Genomic DNA, 17485 nt, shown 5'->3' on the forward strand with positions numbered 1-17485 from the left:
AATTTTCCTCCTTTTAAGGTGAAGAGTAAGCTCCAGCTGCTCAGTCAGTGTGGTGATTCTGGTTATTGAGTCCCAGCTATTCCTCTAGACTTCATACTAGCAACTGGAAAGATGAGCACCTTCTGAAGGTAACTATTTGAGATTCTTCCCTGGAACAGATGGCACAAATCCGTCACTAAATGCCAACTTCTTTATGTACTGGCAAGACAATCTACCCCAGTGACCCAGAAGTTTGGCATTTCATTCAAAGTCAGATGATGCCTGTTGCAATAAGAAATCTATCTATCTCCTTATGTTCTCTGGTGTATTGTGGTGTCCTCAGTCCATTGGATTCACTTGGCAGAGAAACTGCAGCACTTGCAGAGTTACAACGTGATCTCACCTTCAGGAGAGAAGCTCTTAGTGTAAAGGCCCTCTTGTTTTGAATGCAGCTTGATTTTGGTGCACATTTAGTGGGTGTGCAGAAGAGCCTATCACTAGCTCTCCCAGCATCTGCATTCTGCAAACAACATGAACTCTGAAGTGATTAAATACAATAAAATTACAATAACACTGACCCAAAGCTAAAGCAGCCTGGCTCCAGAATCCATTTTGACGTGTTGAGTGCAGTACTAAAGACAGTAAGAAATTTATTTGGGTGCTGTTCTGGCTTGGAATCATTGCAAGGGGACAAAATACCACATGTAAGGAGGAACTGGGATGTCTCATTTGCACATCAAGTTTCCCAAGAAGGGCCAGATAGCACAAAAACCTGCTGTTTGATTTACAGCTGCCATTATGGCATTGTGTGGTTGGGAGGAGAGTCAGAAAAACACTGGAGCAGAGTGTGACAACGGCCAGAGACAAATGTCCTTCAATTTTATATGTTGTTATTTTTGTTCTAATATAGAGGCTTGTTCTAGAGCACCCTAGCCCTTTAATAGTCCACAAGTGCTGCCAGTCAACAGGAGACAGGAAGGAGATCCTTGCACTAGCTACAGTAGATCAAATTCATCTTGGGGTCAGTACTGCCAGAACAAGCAGAGTTGTTTAGAATGACTGGAACTGGAGAATAAGAGAGAGACTGTTTTAAATTGAACTCAGCTCTTACTGACTGGCATGAAGGATTCATCAAGATCCTTAAACCCTTTTTCTATATCCCCTTACTTGTGTCCCCTCTATAGTTCTTCACTTCCCCCATTTCCTTCTATATGTAGCAAGGGGTCTCACACTTCATTCATCTCCAGTTCCTCCTTGCTGCTCCCTAGGAACTGGCTTGGCCAGATGCTAAACTGTGACTGACTGGACCTCAGATACTGTATTTCTCAGCTGTTAGTCAAACACAGTCATGATTTACATCAAGTAATCTTTGTTTTCAGTCATGCTGCATCATAAAATCTGTCAGGGCTCTAAGTAATTACCTAACTTAGAACATTTAAAATAAAAGGCAAGAAAATGCCACTCTCTGCTATGGGTTGCTTAGAGGAATTAGCCTGGGGGATACGAGCAGGCTGATGATGACTATTCTATTGGATGAGTAAGGTCAACAGTCAAAAATGTCCACGAATATGTGGTCATCTTAAAATGAGTTTTCCTCTGGCTGCATTCATCCTCCTTTTCTGTTCCAATTGTACAAAATAAGAAAGATTGTTGCAATGAATCAAATTTCTGCCTCCAGCTATGTAGTAGAAGGCTATAGGGAAGACAAAGCCAGACTATGATCAGAAGCACACACTGAAAGGCAATGGATACAAACTGCAGTAAGGGGAATTTGGGGAGGACATGAAGGAACAGCTATTTTTATAACGAGACTGGTGCAGTCCTAGGTCAGGTGCATGGAATGTTTGTGGAATCTCCCTCCCTGGCAATTTTCAGCACTCAAAAAACCTCAATCCACATGATCTGATTTTAAAATCAATCCTGCTTGGAGCACAGGTTGGACTTCCAGACTTCCAGAGAGACCTTCAAACTTAAAGTCCTAACAAGCTGAATTCTGCAGTTCTGTATTTCTAACATCCTTGCTAAGTAGAAGCAAGGTTGACACAAGCTAGATCACTTCCTCCTGCTCACATGTCAAATTGCATGAACAGAGTCTTTAGTGCTGGGATCATTGAAGCTTCCTCAGCATCAAGTGGGTGTACATGAAGTGAAGCTAATCACAGAGTCAGAATTCATCAAAAACTTGGGTAGAGCAACTCTCCAGTGACATTTTAGGCTTAAAGTCACTGTCCTCCTTAAATTGCTGAAAAAATGAAGAACAACAACTAAAAAAGCTTTAAAACAAATTATGCACACAAACATGTTCTCCTTATCCCCCCACTATGTTGTATCAGAGAGGACACCTGGGCTCAAGTCTCACTGTGAATACACCATCTGACAACACTATGAGCTTGTCCTCAGCAGCAAAGCCTGCTGCTGCAGGAAGGCTGCTTTCCCTCCCCATCTCTCATGGAAGCACCACATCTAGCTCCACACATATTTCAAAACCCTCTCTATTTTTCACAAAGCAGATGTACCGTTTCCCAGCCAGTTCTACTTGAGAGAGTCTCTCTACCTCCCTCCATCTGCTCCCCAGGCCTACGCAGGCAACAAACTGTGCAACCTTGTAATGATGATCTTGGCTTTATGCCTCCACACACCAAAAAAAAAAAAAAAAAAGTTCTCCAGCTAGTTTTAGTATCTATAATTAGCTTCTATCAAAAAATATGAACATAAATCTGCAGATATTTTTGATGAAGTTTCAGTGCTGATCCTAAAGAATACACTAGAACATTTTGGAGCCACAAATGTTTCAAAGCTGCCTTATGGATGTTTGTAATTTATAACAAGCTTCTAATACTGAAGGCATGCCTTTAGTAAGAATGGAAACAGACAGTTAAATACTTGGTAGAGGTGCTGGAAGGTAGGATACAATTTCCATTGGAATTTTACCTTCCCCTTCTCCTGATGAAAGATTTTAATGTTTCTCCAGACCAGTAAATTCCAATAACTGTGATGGTTGGACAGACCTCAAGGTTTTCATAAATGAGATGAAAATGTGAAGTAGGAATAGCCCTCAGGCACAAAACATTTTAAATCCAGATTTTAAATCTCTCTGAATTTTGAAGGTTCAGGGGCTGTCTGTTAGAGGAGGGAAGAACAAAACTGACATTGGAGTCAAAATAAAAGTTTGATGTTATAGAAGATGAACATTCTTAACATCTGAAAGATTTAATTGTAGGTTAACTGTAAATTACAGACTGTCTGAACTGGAAAGACTTGGCCTTTCTTTTTCTACAGAATCTCAATTAAAAACCATTTTTACTTCCCCCATGTTCTCCTGAAGTTCTCTGTGCCTAATTGAATGTTCTTATTTTAATCAGTTATTTAATCCCTATTCCAGTTTCCAATCCAATGCCACTTCTATGAAGCTTTTCACTAAACAATCCTGTAAGACAAACACAACCTCCCCATACACCTGGATGAATAGTGGGGGAAGCAGAGGCTGTAACAATTAGGTATTATTGTTAAACAACATGATACTAATGAGAACAGTTGTTCAAAAAGTGAACAGCATTGTTAGAGGGAAACAAACAGTGAAAAACAGAGCAATCCAAAGGACTGACATTCAAAGAAATGGTAGCAGCAGTAGTAACCTTACAGCCTCTCATTCACTCTGGAGTAAATAGATAATTGCTCATGCATAAACATAAGGAGGATTGAGGTCTCAAAAAATATAGGATTAAACTTTGAGGACATCCACAAAATGTCAGAGAAAATAAACCAACTATAAACCCCTCTTTGGAAGCAAGTACACAGTATTACACTCTGATTTCCAGCACTTACAGCCCAGTTGCCTGAAGCCTCTGTTGTTGAAAGCTAAAGATGCATCAGGATTTCTCCCTCAGTCTCATAGAAACCATGGAGAAAGCAACTGGTAAAATGGAAATAATCAAAGTAATCACCTCCTTTTGAGGCTCACTTGTGCAACAAAAACCTGTGTGAGCCAGGCTAATGCAGGTGAGATATAGATGAGATGTAACTTCTCCAACTCAAAGCACCTTCTGTTCATGGACTTCATTAAACTCCATTTCTGTGAATCTTTGTTTTTCAGCTCTTTTAGACATGGACAGATTTCCCCACTATCAGCACTGTTGTTAATATAAGAGGAAAATCCAGCCAAAGTGAGGTCTGTGGTGCCAGTAAAAATATATTTAAGAATAGAAGTAAGGTTTTGCCAGATCTGGTCACTGTGGATTTTCTTGCACCTTCTTTTGAAAGAGCAGTATGGCCTGGGTACATTTAGTCTAAAAAAACATCATGATTTTATCCAGTTAGTAGTCCAGATTATGGAATTATTTTCAAAAGTTGGACTCCAAGCTCTGCAGTAGGTCTAGATCAGTTATCCAATTCTGAGTCAAATACATTTAACAAGACCATTTTTGAACTTGCCATAATCGAGGGCTGTGGTGCAAACACGCAGTGCAGCTGCCTTGTATTTGGTGGTAGCAGTGCTGAGGGATGAAAAACCAGCCAGGACAGCAGCCACAGAAACCACGATTGTTCTTAATACAGGCACACACACGACTCAAAGTAAATGCCTGAGAATCTGTGGCTAACTTCAGCCTTATTTTTCAATCCAAACATTAAGCATTTTCAATTATTGTGTTATTTCTGCAGATCTCAATAAACTTAATTTTTCCTGCAGTCTGGGTTAAAAAACTAAATAAATTTATAAACTGCTGGACTGGAAGCGATCCAAATTAGTGTAACAAATGCAACTGGGCTTGAATTCCTGCAGGAGCCTGGGACAGACATCCTCTTATATTGGCCCTCAGCAAATACCCAAGCATTCCTTTTTTTAGCGAACAAACACTCATGCAAAATAAGTTTCAAGATCTCAAGGGTGCATATTTGAGGCTCCAGAGACTATCTGTACACACACAAGTATGTTATTCATGCCAGAACTGCTCATCCAATCAACAGAACGGAAATGCTACTACTGTTTGTGGTTCATTTACCCAAATGCTCCCGAATGCCACAACGGAAATTTAGAATAGTTGGGACTACTACGACAGTGAAAATATTCCAAAAATGCATGATAAAAATTCTAGTCTTACACTGTGCTGCTCTCAGAGGGGAAAAAAAGGGAAAAAGAATCTATGCTAAATGGCTTTTGAAACACCTGGAACGTTACTGGCCAAAAAAAATATGGGTTTGGATAAAGCAATGGAAGAGGATCTGTAAAAAAAATAGAGTTTTGCTAATTCATTACTGAGAATATTATTTAAACCCCATATTAAATCTCATTTCAACCTAGGGAAAAAATGTGTGAAAACACAGAGTGTAAGTTAATATTTTGTATAAAGTTTATCTTTTATTTATTGCTAGGAGAAGATAAGGAGGCTCAGCTCTCCAAACAAGCATCTGGAAAAAAGGAAACCATGAACCATGAGCTCACCCTAGTGTTTTAAAGTACTACTACTGCAGTGAAGAACTAAAAATTCCTTCATGTTACACTCAGCATTTTCATAAATTGTGTTACTGCTCTGCCTTTTCCATACTAAAGCCAAAAATTACTTGTCTAAACTCTGTGATAGTATTTAACAAATGCTTACTCATCTGGATTTCTAATTTTACAAGACATTAGGCTTACTTAAATATATTGATGCGCATTTTGAAGTCAGTTGATCAATTAAGGTCAAAACAGTCAATTACTGTTCATTTTCCAAACTATATTACTGCAGTATTTATAGAATCACAGAATCACAGAATGGTTTGGGTTGGAAGGGATCTCCAAAGGTCACCTAGTCCAGCCTCCCTAGTAAACTCTATAGCATCACATAAGACAAAAGAAAGAAGGAAGGGGGGAGGAGGGGAAGGGGGAAAGCAATAGCTAAAAATCTGAAGCATTTCACATGGGATTTATAAGAAATTCCCAATTCATTCATGACCTGGTTTTCAGAAGCAAGTCCATTTACATAAACAGTCTGTATGCAGCTACATGCTGCCTGTCTGATTTTAACTCCTCTCCCTGCCTTTTTAATTTTAATTTCCCAATAAAGCAATAAATTCCAAGCATACAGTTTGATGCTGTTAATGATGATGCACTCCAGCTTTGAGATTAAAAAAACAGGCAGAGGGTTTCTGCAAAGCAATGCTTATCACCTGCTGTGTCGGTGTGAGCTGAAATTCCCCCCCCCACCGACAATAACCAGGCTAGCTCAGTCTGGAAGCAAATGAAAAGCTGTATTTACAAGCAGAGTCTAAAATCTACAATGAAATGCAATGAATATGTACAAATATACAAAATTCACAACATTCACAAATATATATATACAATCAACAGAAAAAGCACAATCGATCTCCCTTTGCTTCCCCCCAAGGGGACCCTCCCAAAGGGGGCCTCCCTCTCCCAGGAGCTTCCCCCCCCAGACCCCCCTGGACAGAGAAGCAGAGCTTAGTTAGAGCAGAAAGTTGTTAACTTAGCTGCCAAGGTCAGTGTGTTATCTTCAGCCAGAAGAGAAGAAGAAACAGCAGCCAGACAGCCCAGCAACTGCCCCCACTGCCGAACGCAGAATGTGCAGAATGCCTACTTTGTTTTGGGAAATAGTTCTTAAACATTTCTATCTATCCAATGGAAGTGTTTAGAACAATCGTTATTTTGCTTTCTTACACCCAATAGTGACTTATTTACATTCTTTCACTTTCTCTGTTTTGAACTTTGCAAGGAAAAATTAAAAAGACAGTTTCAAACCATCACAGTCCACCCCTTCTAAACAATTCCATTGGCTGCTACTATCATTTATCTAATCTAAAATAATATCTACAACAATAGGTGAATAAAGACCATAGTCCATTCCGGCTATTTCAGATGTAGATGATTCAAAAGAGTCAAATCACAGGAAAAACAGCAAACAGCGTGTTTCCTCGCAAATGGAGCGAAGAAAGGAACAGGGACTCTCAGGTGACTCAGGGCTCTCAGGGTTCGTGCACCGTAGATCTCATGGACTCTCCTCTTGGGCGCGATGCTGTATCTGCACAACACTCTGAATTTAACCTCTCTCAGCCAAAGTTAGATTTCTTTGTGGAATGCACTGAAATTCACCATTTTCTTGCATCACCCAATAGGTGTGACCAGGACCTTCAGCAGAAACCACCCCTCGGACAGGTTTGGCCTCTCCTGAAGGAGAAAATACCCAAACAGTTTTGCCTAACAGATTCTTTTCTCTGATAACAGGAACTCTATCACCTTCTTCCTTTCGCAACAAATCTGATTGGGCAGGTCCAGCTCGATTCACTGAACCTCTACTATTCACCAACCAGGTTGCTTGTGCTAAATGTTTCTCCCAGTTTTTCAAAGATCCACCCCCCATGGCTTTGAGAGTGGTTTTCAGCAAACCGTTGTAGCGTTCGATCTTCCCTGCAGCTGGTGCATAGTAGGGAATGTGGAATATCCACTCGATGCCGTGCTCTTTGGCCCAGTTTTTTACAAGATTGTTCTTGAAATGAGTTCCATTGTCTGACTCAATCCTCTCTGGAGTTCCGTGTCTCCACAGGATTTGTCTCTCCAGACCAAGAATGGTGTTACGTGCAGTTGCATGAGGAACTGGATAAGTTTCCAGCCATCCAGTGCTTGCCTCTACCATAGTCAGCACATACTGCTTACCAGATCGAGAACGAGGTAGAGTGATGTAGTCAATCTGCCAGGCTTCACCATACTTGTACTTGGACCATCGGTCACCGTACCACAAGGGCTTGATCCGCTTTGCCTGCTTACCAGCAGCACAAATGTCACAGTCATGGATGACTTGTGTGATAGCATCCATGGAAATGTCAATGGATCTGTCACGAGCCCATCGGTAGGTTGCATCTCTGCCTTGATGTCCTGACGAGTCATGGGCCCACCGAGCTAAGAACAGCTCACCTCGGTGTTTCCAGTCAAGATCAGGATCAGGACCAGAGTTTGTGTCCACCTGGGAAACTCTTGCAGCTAGATCTGCCTGATGGTTGTGTTGTTGTTCCTCTGTAGCTTTGCTCTTAGGAATGTGAGCATCAATGTGTCTCACTTTCACTGGGATTCTCTCAATGCGAGCAGCAATGTCTTGCCACAGATCTGCAGCCCAGATTGGCTTTCCTTTCCTCTGCCAGCCATTCTTCTTCCAGTCTTTCAGCCAACCCCACAAGGCATTGGCTACCATCCATGAGTCGGTGTAGAGATAAAGCTTTGGCCATCTCTCACGTTCAGCTACGTTAAGAGCTAGCTGGACAGCTTTTACCTCTGCAAATTGACTGGATTCTCCTTCTCCATCTCTCGCTTCTGCAACTCTGCGCGTTGGGCTCCACACTGCAGATTTCCATCTCCGCTTGTTCCCAACAAGACGACAGGAACCGTCTGTGAACAAAGCATATCTCTTTTCATCATCAGACAGATCACTGTAAGGAGGAGCTTCCTCAGCACGAGTTACTCTCTCCTCTGGAGGTTTTGCACAGCTTGTGCCTTCTGGCCAGTTTGTGATCACCTCCACCAAACCAGGCCTTTCGAGATTTCCCATTCGAGCTCTCTGTGTTATCAGAGCCATCCACTTAGACCAGGTAGCATCTGTTGCATGATGTGGTGAAGAACCTTTGCCTTTGAACATCCAATTCAGAACTGGCAATCTAGGAGCTAGAAGAAGTTGTGACTCAGTTCCAATCACTTCAGAAGCAGCTTTCACTCCTTCATAAGCAGCTAAAATCTCTTTCTCTGTTGGAGTGTAGTTTGCCTCTGAGCCTCTGTAGCCACGACCCCAGAAACCAAGAGGACGTCCTCGTGTCTCCCCTGGAGCTCTTTGCCATAAGCACCAGGTTGGACCATTGTCACTCGCGGCCGTGTACAGAATGTTCTTAATGTCTGGACCAGTTCGGACAGGTCCCAGACCCATCGCTTGGACTACCTCTCGCTTGATCTGGTCAAAGGCTGCTTGTTGCTCAGGACCCCATTGGAAACTGTTTCTCTTTCGAGTCACATCATATAGAGGTTTCACAATCTGACTGTATCCAGGAATGTGCAGTCTCCAAAATCCCACTATGCCTAAGAAACGCAGAGTTTCTTTCTTGTTGGTGGGATTTGCCATGGTGGAGACTCTGTTTATCACATCCATTGGGATGTGACGGCGACCATCTTGCCACCGCACTCCCAGAAACTGGATTTCTCTGGCAGGTCCTTTCACCTTGTCTCGCTTGATAGCGAAACCAGCTTGCAAGAGAATGTCAAGGATTTTGTTACCTTTCTCGAAGACTTCTTCAGCAGTCTCACCCCAGACGATGATGTCATCGATGAACTGAATGTGTTCTGGAGCTCCACCTTTCTCCAAAGCATCATGGATCACTGCATGGCAGATGGTTGAACTGTGAATCCACCCCTGGGGCAAACGATTGAATGTGTACTGAATGCCTCTCCAGGTGAAAGCAAACTGAGGCCTGCATTCCTCTGCTATGGGAATAGAGAAGAAAGCATTAGCAATGTCTATGGTAGCATACCATTTGGCCTGCTTGGATTCCAGCTCATATTGGAGCTCCATCATGTCTGGCACAGCTGCACTCATGGGTGGAGTTACTTCATTCAAGGCACGGAAATCAACTGTCAGACGCCACTCTCCATTCTGCTTTCTCACAGGCCAGATTGGACTGTTGAAAGGTGAATGAGTTTTGCTGATGACCTTCTGACTCTCCAGCTGACAAATCAAGTTTTGAATGGGCACCAAAGAGTCACGGTTGGTTCTGTATTGTCTGTGATGCACAGTTTGAGAAGCAACCGGCAGCTTTACATCCTCTATCTCATGTTGTCCCACAACTGCAGATTCATCTGAAAGCTCAGGTCTAATAGACAACTTCAATTTTCCTCCATCAATTTCTACAGTTGCTATTCCAAAAGCCCATTTGTAACCCTTAGGGTCTTTAAAACGCCCTTCTCTCAGAAAGTCAATTCCCAAAATACAAGGTGCATTAGGACCTGTTACAATAGTATGTTTCTTCCACTGCTTCCCAGTTAAACTTATGTCAACCTCTATCTTAAACAACTCTTGAGATCCACCAGTGACTCCCTGAATAGTTATAGATTCTCCCCCTTGATAATTTGATGGTATTATGGTGCACTGAGCTCCTGTGTCAACCAAGGCCCTGTACTTCTGAAATTTTGAAGTGCCAGGCCACTGGATGTACACATCCCAATAGATTCTGTTATCTCCATTATCCCTTACCTCCCCCTGGCGGAAGGCAGGGCACCCCTAATGGTGGGGATTACCTCCACATGTACAGCTGGCACAACGTCCAGCACCAGAATTAGGATCACTGTTGGAGCTATCAGAGTTGTTCTGGGAAACTGAGGAAGCGACAGCTACCCTCCTGGTATTGCTAGCTCGGGATCTGCCCCTCTGCAGCTCCCGTAACCTCTTGAAAAGATCAGAAGTTGGTTGACCATCCCATCTGTTCATGTTCTCACCAAACTGATCACGCAGAGTTATCCAGATACTGCCACGTGATTGCCTCTGCTGTCTGTTTTGGTTTGACCTATTCTGGAATGGCCTCCTTGGAGCACGTCTGTTCCTAACAGCTGAAACTTGTATCCATCTGGAGGAAGAGGAATTAGAATCATCCCCCTTCATCAAGTTGGATATGGAGGTTTTAAATTCCTCCTTCAGCTCTTTCATGCAATTCTTCATTTCTCCAGACAAAGTTTCAATGGCTGAAACCAAAGAAGTACGTGCAAGACTATCCTCCAACTGCCTCATTTGGTCAGTGAAATGGCCAACAGTGGGAGGCACTCCACCATAATTTCTTGCCACAATCCTGCTTGCCAGAATAGTAGCATAATTAGGAGGAGCAAGCTTAATTAGTTTTTTGGCAAGGCCTGTTCCAACAGGAATTTCATCAGGATTCAGAGTCTTATGATCTCCATACATTACTTCTCTCACAGCAAACTCTCTCAGACGCTTGATTCCCTCAGCTATTGTGGTCCAGGGTTTAGGGTTCCATGGTAAATCATCTCTGCTGGGGTACCTCAGCGAGACTGCCAGTAGGAGGCGTGCCCACAGAGAAACTTTACCAATGCACTTGCCTAGATGCCTGTCTATGCCTGTATCCTTTGAGAGCATCCCCAACTGAGAGGCCGACTTGTCGCCTACCACCAATGCTGGGGCTCCCATATCAAAACACCTGGCTAGCCAAGACAGGACTGGCTCATTATCTCCTCTGATGTAATCCTTCCTCACATGTCTAATTTCCTGTCTGGGTGCATTAGCTGACTGTATGTCATCCTCCTCCTCATCATCATCATCATCATCCTGAGGTCGCTGTCCCCATAATCCTATTTTAATCCTCCGTTGAATTTCTTTGAGTTCAGAGGCACTACCAGCAGTTGCTAATCTACCAGGGTCTACATCCTGACCTACATCTCCATCATCCATGTGGGGTCTCAAGAGGTCTACCAGAGTTTTAAGGCTAACCCTCTCTTCCTCATCAGAAGGATCTTTCTTAACAGAGGGACCCTGAGTAGAAGGACCCTCATCTCCATCTGCACCATCTCCTGCAGCATCTGCATCTCCTTTACGCTTTCTGGTTACAGTGGCCACCAAATTTACTGGCTTGGTTTTCACATTCACAGCAGAGTTGGAAGAGCAAGTAGCCTTATGTCTTTCTTGACACAGTGCTATCAGTAGCCATATGATTATTCCAAGAAGCAACAAATTTAAGATTAAGGCTAGTACAAGATATCTAGGGTACCACTGGTTCCAAAGACCCTCTGTAGTTGTAAGAGGAGTAACAAACTCATATGTGTCTACTAGCAGATCCATAGTTGAGTTACCATAGCTTCTTAGCCCAATAAGACCATAACAGAATTCACCAACATTCAGTAACTTGTTCTTAACCCAAAGAAACGACTTATATGCCACATATCTCACAATCTTGTCTATCATGCAGGAAACAGCCCATCTGTAAACAATCACACTGATAACAGAGGAAATAAAATTGCTCAAAATCCAAAACAGCTTCATTTTGCTTCCTAATCTGAGCAGAAATAAATCAAACAAGCAATCGAGCCCTGAGTTGGAGCGCCAAAAATAAAAAGTGTGTCGGTGTGAGCTGAAATTCCCCCCCCCACCGACAATAACCAGGCTAGCTCAGTCTGGAAGCAAATGAAAAGCTGTATTTACAAGCAGAGTCTAAAATCTACAATGAAATGCAATGAATATGTACAAATATACAAAATTCACAACATTCACAAATATATATATACAATCAACAGAAAAAGCACAATCGATCTCCCTTTGCTTCCCCCCAAGGGGACCCTCCCAAAGGGGGCCTCCCTCTCCCAGGAGCTTCCCCCCCCAGACCCCCCTGGACAGAGAAGCAGAGCTTAGTTAGAGCAGAAAGTTGTTAACTTAGCTGCCAAGGTCAGTGTGTTATCTTCAGCCAGAAGAGAAGAAGAAACAGCAGCCAGACAGCCCAGCAACTGCCCCCACTGCCGAACGCAGAATGTGCAGAATGCCTACTTTGTTTTGGGAAATAGTTCTTAAACATTTCTATCTATCCAATGGAAGTGTTTAGAACAATCGTTATTTTGCTTTCTTACACCCAATAGTGACTTATTTACATTCTTTCACTTTCTCTGTTTTGAACTTTGCAAGGAAAAATTAAAAAGACAGTTTCAAACCATCACACCTGCAAATTGGCAAAGTGACTCTCTTCAATCTGCCTCGGAAGAGGACGACAGAAAGTGTGATGAGCAGTGGGATGGCACACGCTCCAGTTTCAACAGAAGTGTGCAGTGGGCTGCAAGCTGTGGAAGAAGGAGATATCTAGCCTTTGAAAACTACACCAGGAAAAGCTTTTCAAGGACAGATGCAAAACCCTCTGCAGTTTGCTTAGTGTTGAGAGAAAAAAGCAAGCATCCTCTCCACAGCAGGTGCATTCTTTAATAGTTAGAAGCTGGTTGTACATTTTAGGGGAGGAGAAGAGTGTTTTGCAGCATGTGGAGCATTGTTCTCAAACAGCTACCCTGCAGAGATGGAGGGGGAAATGATGTAATTTCCCTGAGACAGAACTGTGCTCCAAAGGCATGCATTTATTAATTATGTGGGGTAGCCCTGGTATGATAGGGAGCATTTTGATTGTCTAGATCTTAATAATGGTGATGAAAAGATTGAGTGTTTATGGGTAAAAATCAAGTGAAAGGCCAATAATGTACATATTCATGGTGGGAGTCGGTTATAGATCACCCAGCTACACTGAAGAGGCACACAAACTATTCTATAAGTGTACGGGAGATGCCTCAGGCTGCCCAGGGAACTGATGGAGTCCCCATCCATGGAGGTATTTAAAAGACACGTAGATGTGGTGCTGAGGAACATGATTCCATGGTGGAACTGGCACTACTGAGTTACTAGTTGAACTTGATCTTAAAGGTCTTTTCCAACCAAAATGATTCTATGATTCTATGATATTTTCGCTTAGAAAAAGGGGCAACAGGATGACACCAAGACTTCTTAACTGTGGCAACACATCAGTGTCACTGTGTATAAAAGATACAGAATAGCAACGTTTTAGTGTGACATGATAGTGATCAACTCATATCTAAAGCCAAAAATCACTGCAAAGACAGAGCAGGAGGAAAAGCTTGAAACAGACACAGAAATTTGAGGGCAGAACTACACGAAGTAGAGAACATCTGTTTATTCAGAACAGCCTTAAAGGTGTCTCAGAAGTTGCTAAGCCAGAAACTTGTGGTTGCTTGATCTTCTTAACTCTTTTGTAATATTCTCTCCCAAATAAAAATTAAAATAAAAAAAAGAATGAAAGATGATCTCAATCTCAAATGAAAACATCTTATTTATATCTCAGTCTGAACAACTGGATTCTTCAAGAAGTGACTGTTCAATGGTAAGGGTTTTAGAGAGAAGATAAAAGAGTGAAGGCTCATCTGGAGAGGAAGTCCTCCAGAATCCATAAAAACAAGCAAAAGTGTCATAGAGTCAAGGCAACGTTTTGCTGACAATGATAAGCATTGAAACATTTGAAACATCTCCTGTCTTCTTGTGATTCATATTCTTGCATTAAACAAATGTTTTTCATTTCTCATACAACACCTTAGAAGAGGAAAAGGATATTTGAAAACTGTCTTGGCAGTCAGAGCATGTCTTTTTGTTCCTGTAATTCTGCATTTCATTTATCTCTCAGTCTATGTGCCACAGCATATTGTTGTTTACTACCGGGCTTGAATTAATTATTTTCCTGGCCAACTGTGCCAATTCCTAGTTAAATAACAAAATACACTTTTAATTTTTCACACAGTCATATTGCTGTTACAAGAGATAATTTAGAAGCAGTGAAATCTTCCAACAAAGTTTATCAATTTCTCTGAGTCTTTAAGAGGCAGAACATTGTAGAAAGAAATTATGTGACCCACCAAACTTACAGTGCTTCTGTTAAGGTCTGTTAGGTAGATGACTGAGCACTACATTGAGGTCTGTTTAAGTGAACAGACCACAAAAACTACTAGACACAACATTAGAAACTGCTGAGTATAAATAACAGTGAAAAGCTGAGGGAAATCATACCCTGCACTGTGAAGCATGGCTGATTTCACACATGATGAAGGGGAAGTTATGTGAGAGATGGCCAAATTCCAGAGGTGATCAGAGGCACCATTTGGGGACCAGAATCAAGCCAGAGGAGCTTGTTTCCATGGCAGTATGGGCTCAGGAATACTTCTATGCCCACACAATTGCTCCAGCAAACAAAGAATGTATATCACAAAAAGGAAATAAGAGTTTGGTTGAAGTATAATCATCTACAATAGAGTGCAGTGAAGAGAGGCTGGCTGATACAAAACATCTATCTATGGCCTCTGTGATCTCTCTTCTCCTGCTTTATAGCTTGTAGGACAACAAAGTTCTGTAAGAATCTCAGCAGACACCAGGGCAGTTGTACAGTAAGATGAGATGAAAGAAAAAAATGGAGAATACAAGAAAAATAGGCTATCAGCTTCACAAGAGTTGGACAAAGAATGAGCAACAAAGCCTACTGTTGTCAGATGCTGAGTGAACACTTTGAGTCCCACTGTTAAGTCATATTGCTTCCACATTTCCAACAGGCTAATGATGAACATTTGTTTATAACTATTTTCCAGGCATTAAGGTAAAGCTATTGTCTCTGACTCCTGCTGTTTAACATCTCACATTAGCAAAGAGTCACAGGGATTTTGACTAAATTAGTTTTTAACTATTTAAAATGCAGTATTCACAGGAGTGTGACAGCCTGATATTAGGAAACTAATACCAGCATCTTACTCAAAAGATACACATTCCATTACACACACATGTGTGTAGTTAACAGCAAGCAAAGTATGCTTCAGGATATCCATCAGTCTTCTAACAACAAGGCTGATAAAGAACAAGGCATCCATCACTTTCCTCTATGAAATATTGTAACAGTATGAAAAATTATGCAGCTGCTTACTCTCAAGGCCCCAGATGCAATTATAAAACTCAGTATTAGGAAAATAGATATTGCTTGCTTTCTTTAGTGTGCCTCTAAGAAATTTAATTCCTACCTGTGTTTCATACCTTCTCTGTAGTGGAAAGCTAAGGTTCCCATTAAACCAGCACTCCTTTTTCAAAGAAGCAAGACAAAAAGATGGATGCAGCTGCAAATTGAAACAATGCCACAACACACACTCTTCATGAGTTATACAGGGCTTGTATTACTGTATTTCAAACTGCATCTGGCATCCTGTGATTTGTATCTTTGAAACACGCAGAACTGCACAGACCTTTAGAGAACAGCCACAGCCCCCAGGCAGTACAGAAATAAAGGCTTTTTTAAAACCCTATCCTTTGTTTCCAATCCTCCTTAAAGTGATGGGGACTAAAGAATGATGAAAACCCCCCACTTTTAAAAGATGAAAGAGCTTTTCAATCTCACATCAGTAAAGTTCTTAAGAAAGTATTAGCCAAACCACACTTGAAGAATCTAAATCATCTCCAACAAGACAGTTATTAAAACAACCTTTTGATTTAGCATGCTTGTTAAATGAGAAATAGCAAGAAAAACAGAATCCACATGTGGATTAGGTAGAGTCTGATGGTTTAATTCAACAAAACAGCAGAAAGCTACCTTAGAACTGTTTCATTTGGGCTGGAATAGACCTTTAAGATCACTGAGTCCAACCACTAACCTAACACTACCAACTCTGCTGCTAAGCCATGTCCCTCAGCACCACATACACGTCTGTTAAACACCTCCAGGGATGGTGACTCCACCACTTCCCTGTGCAGCCTGTTCCAGGGCTTGACAATCCTCCCAGTGAAGAAATTGTTCCTAGTGCAAGCCAAATCACCAGAAGAGCTGCTCTTTAGTGGTGATCACAACACAATTAGGTTACTATAGAAAAGAGCAGGTGAGTGATAAAAGAACTAGATTAAAAATTTGAAGAAATGGAACAATGTAAAACCAAAGCTATTAGACAAGAAAAAGATTAAGAGCCCCAAAAGCAGGATCAAATCTATAAGCAGTCTAAAAACTGTACAGAATACTGGATTAGAACCAAAGGGGAAAAAACAAAAAAGAAAAAAAAATAAAAAGAAAACCTCTAACAATTAATTCTTGCTTAACAGGGAGTTAAGAATGCTGTCAGAAAGAAAAGGTCAGAATTTAAAGAAGTGGCAAGCTTGGCCACATGCAGAGAACAGAAAAGCCATACAACACGGCAGGTTGAAAGTAAACAGGAAATTAAGAAGGTGGAAAATAATTCAAACAACACCTTACAATGGATACTCAACTTCATAATAAAAAGTTGTGTAAAACCATTAAAAGCAGGAGGCCAGCTAAGGAATCAACAGGAGTGGTTGATGAAGCAAGTGTACTTAGGAGCACTTGAGGGGTGGCAAAAACACTCCAGAAATTTCTTGCACTGGTCTTTTCTGATAGAAAACCTTGGGAAGATTCTCACATTTCTGACACCCTTTATAGTAAATCAACTTCACTCCACAAGAACTATTGGACCAAGCTGGTAATAGCAATAAATCAGCAGAACTGGGCAGCATTACCTCAAATATTAATCAGCAAAACTGCTGGCAAAAGTACATTACCCACCTTTACAAGAGGCTGTTCTGACAGAAGCCTGCAGTGCTGCTAAAACAACTCCCACCTGGAAGAAGCACTTCAGAAGGTATCCTAGAATTATGTTCTTGTGAGTGACCTTCTTGGCAGTGACAGAATCCATAATGAAGAATAAAATTTGAGCACATGCAGAAATACACTCTATTTGGAAAGAACTAGTACAGGGGAATCCAGCCCCACTGGGCTGCTGGGCTTGTATGAGTGTTATCAGTTAGTTTTTGGGTAAAGAGAAGCCCATGGGTCTGGTATATTTGTATTTTGAAATAACTCCACATTAATAAGCTACATTGCCTCAAGGTTGAAAAGGCATCACATTCAGGGCGTGACCAAAGAGCATCCATGCTTGGAAACATGCTAGTACCACCTC

Source organism: Indicator indicator, chromosome 20 (assembly GCF_027791375.1).
Source record: "Indicator indicator isolate 239-I01 chromosome 20, UM_Iind_1.1, whole genome shotgun sequence".
Taxonomy (NCBI): Eukaryota; Metazoa; Chordata; class Aves; order Piciformes; family Indicatoridae; genus Indicator; species Indicator indicator.